The 3893-nt window shown below is 43.4% G+C and overlaps 1 protein-coding gene across 2 annotated transcripts in view; it reads left to right on the top strand.

Moving 5' to 3' along the window:
- Nucleotides 1–3893, top strand: part of LOC105450913 — an 11971-nt gene that overhangs the window by 1152 nt on the left and 6926 nt on the right. The gene's annotated exons all lie outside the window — the stretch shown is intronic.

Below are 3893 nucleotides of genomic sequence, written 5' to 3'. Positions count from 1 at the left end.
TTCACCCCCTTTACCATTATCGTAACTGAGCAACCGGTTATCGCCGTCCTTGTCCGACCGTTGCATTAAATTCGCATTTGATCGTGTGATTGACTAATCTTCTCTCGAGTCATTCGATTTCAGAACAACGAGATTTTTCAGTAGAGAGGCACTCTCTATAACGTGCCTGGCGCCCAACTTTATTCCCGTTTCCGATAGGCGAGATGCCTGAGTTACAGTTAATCGCGCATTAGATTCCCGTTTACCGTTTTCGCGGAATTACGCGGGTCGGACGAGCGACGAAGTTGCACCACGCTCGTGAGTGCGGTCGCAATATATATATATATATTGTGACGCCGCAGTCCGCTGCGACGGAGCAGCGTCCTGCCGCCGTCACAAGGCGCGGGTTCGCGCCCCTTTTTACGGAGCCGGCAGCTGCAGCATCGATAAGAGACCAAAATCTCCGGGAGGCCCGAATGTAAAACGCGTGCATTTGATTAATTTGCGTTGAACCTCTTGCATGTACCGCGGCGCCTCACCGGACGAATGGAGTACGGGCGACCGGGCGCCGAAACTACGGGGGCACGCACCGGGCACGCGGCAAACAGGTGGCAGAGTGCGCACACGCGGAGCGCGTGACCGCGCAAGGACACTAGATCCGTCAGGAGCGCTACCGGGAAGGCGGGCGTTGGAACGGAGGCCCGCGAAGGGCGATACGGCCGGCGATTTCCCCAGGGCCCGGGGTCATCGCCGCGAGCTGCCGGGGCGAGATGGCCAACTCGCCTCGCGATACAAGGGCCAAGGACAAGCCCATCTGAAGCCACGCCGCCACATCCCGGAAATAGGGCGCCCTCGCGAGGGCGCGAGGCGCCCACACGTCAGGCCACCTGATTACGCCCGTGCCACGGCAGGACCCCCGCGGCGCCATGATTGGTCGCGGCCGACTGCGCCGCTGTGCTGCGCACCCCCGGGCTGGGGGTGCGAGCATCGATCCGCGATCGAACGCGATCGACGCCGCTTTTGCGTGCGGACCGAGTAAGCGGGCGGTCGATCCGGCGTGCGAGATCTAGAGCGAGCGAGAGAGCGATAGCGAGCGAGGAGGAAGCAGACGAGCGGCTGTCGGACCTGTCCCGGAAGCTGAGACGGAGAGTGTGCCGGTGAGGTGACCCTCTTTTTCGTGTGTGTAAGGCCACGGGCTGAGTGAGAATCTTGCTCGCACTCTGCGGACGGAAACGCCATTTTGTGTGTCGGAGCTTCGTCGCGTGCGCCCCTTTGGCGACGCGTATCTTGTAGTGCTCTTTGGTTTGGCGTCCGGCGTCCGTCCTCAAGTGCGAGGATTCTCATCGACTCTGCCGTGAGCGATCGGGAGTGTCGCGAGTCGCGTGTCGAGCCGCCCAGAGATCGTCGTCGCGAGTTCGCCGCAAAGCCCTCGCGCCCGAGCGCGCGAGCGTTAGATTAAGTGTGAGTGAGTACGCGGAATCACGAGGTCGCGCGTCGCGCTGTAGCGTGACCTTGCGCGTGATTTCCTTGCGTATCGGTGTGTGTTAATTTTCTGTCGACTTCGTTTCCGTACAAGTATCTGACGCGCAGATTTACGATTGACTCTCGCCGTATTAATTGTTGTCGTTAGACCTCGGTACCCGCGTCGTACCGAGCCCCGTATATTATTGTACTATCGCGCCGTCGCGTTTCACCTGCGCTTCTTTTCGTTTCCGGCCGAAGTTTATGTCGGTTTCTTGTCCTTTCGTTTGCTACGCGGGAGTGTGTCATCGCGCCGTCGGACACCCCGCACGTTGAATCGATCGCGTCACGGATCTCTCCGGCCGAACGGCATTATCTTATTTTCCTTTTTTTCTTCACCGTTTATTATCGCCGTTCCGAACGGCCAATAAATCTGTTATTATTTTGTTATTATTAATCGGTTGGAGTACGAATTCTTTCGCCCGCCCCGCGCCATCCCATCGCCCCTTTTCCTCGCCCTGCCTCTCTGCCGTTAGGCGGAGCCCTCGTGCGATCGACTTCGGGAGCGGCGTTTACGGGTCAAGTGTCGTTGCGTGTGAGAATTTCGGTAATCGTTGAGTTTCGCGAGTGACGTGACCGAGAACACGTCTGGCGCCCAGCTTTTCGCGTTGCCGCTCCTCGTCGGTCGCCGGAGGGACACAATTCCGGAGGACTGTCACCCTCCCTCCGCGGAATCGCACGAGATCTCCGCAATCTTGTTTGATCCGGGCTCGTGTGAGTTGCTTGACTCACGGGAGCTCGTGACAATATATATATAAAATATGTACATACACACACTCTATAACACTATACTCAGTAAAATGAACGGATCATTAATATAATCAGCGCAAAAAGAACCTAAATAAATGTTATATATCTTTGCACAAAAACATTGCAAATCAATAAATAAAATAGCGTTTTAAAACTTAAAATCTCAACTTTTGAATATATTTTAATTAAACCCCATGTCTCTGTAGTTACTTTATTTTACAAACAATATTAATTAAAATTAAATCTTGAAAAATTGTAGAATAAAGGTTCAACTTTGATGTATATGGAGAGGATCAAATTTTTTCTATAAAGGAGTTCATGCATTTTAGGCGATTTGGGAAATGTTGGATTTATCTTTTTTCTTACTCAATTTCGTATGCTTAATTCAAAAGTCGTAGTTAAAATCATCCTAGTATTCGGAAATATTTTTTTCACATTTTAAACAGAAAAAAAGCAACGATTGATTTTATCACTTTATTGAACCATGTATGCAAGGTTTCTCTTTGTTTTTATAAAAATATATGTTTCGATATTTCCTAAGCTCTCGTAGTTTTTATCTTTAGAAGCTGCAGGTCTATGTATACAATTTAAGTTTTGCATATCTCGAAATATTTTGAAAAGTATAAAAGATGCGGAAAAATGTTTGAAATAAAAGTTTTATTACAGTTAGAAGGGAGACAAATAACAATAAAAATTTTTTTGAAAAAATAAATTTTTCAAGATCATGTAAATAGTAGTACCGCCATTTTTTATATTGAATTATATAATTTTTTTATATAATATAACTTCTTTAATTATTCTGTATATAAAAATATTAGTAAAACTAGAGAAAATTCAACAGTTTAAGAGATATTTTATACTTTATTATGCCATATTTCGACATGGAATATTAAATATCTCATAAACTATTGATTTCTTGATAATTATTTCTGACATTAGTATTTTTAAGTTAAAAAAAATGAGTTCAATATATGATAATCAGTTGTAATAAAAAAACACTCAGTTGCTTCTAAAGAATATATGCAATATATGATATAAAACTAAATTTTTAAAAAATCAACTTACAATTAGTATTTTCTTTACACCAATCAATGTATCTCCTTTATTTTGTGCATGAAAGTATTAAGGCACAATTATCAAGACTTCAATAGTTTATGAAATATTTAATATTTTATGTCGAAATATGATGTAATAAAGCATAAAATATATCGTAAACTATTGAATTTTTTATAGATTTACAATACTTTTAGATGCAAAATAATAAAACAAATCATACTATGTAAAAATTGTATGTAATTTATAATTCGATTTCTAAAAAATGGCGGTATCCTTTATACGATCTTTATAAAAAATTGATTACTTTTTAAGTTATTTTTATCATTATTTGTCTTTCTTAAAATAGTATAATTTTCATCTAAAACATTTTTCCGCATCTTTTATATTTTTTAAGATATTTTGATGCAAAACTTAAAATGTAACATAACGTAAGATAACTTACAGTTATGTTACATTTTAAGTTTTGTGTGTATCTGTAGATTTTCAAGCTCTGATGCGAAAGGATGAGGGTTTAGGTAATATCAAAATATATTTTTATATAATTATTGTTTATATTTTTAACAATTTTATATAAGAACAAAGAGAAA

Source organism: Wasmannia auropunctata, unplaced genomic scaffold (genome assembly GCF_000956235.1).
Source record: "Wasmannia auropunctata unplaced genomic scaffold, wasmannia.A_1.0 LD336053.1, whole genome shotgun sequence".
NCBI classification, from domain to species: Eukaryota; Metazoa; Arthropoda; class Insecta; order Hymenoptera; family Formicidae; genus Wasmannia; species Wasmannia auropunctata.
The sequence above is the reverse complement of the archived record's forward strand: the minus strand, read 5'-3'. Positions and strand labels throughout refer to the sequence as shown.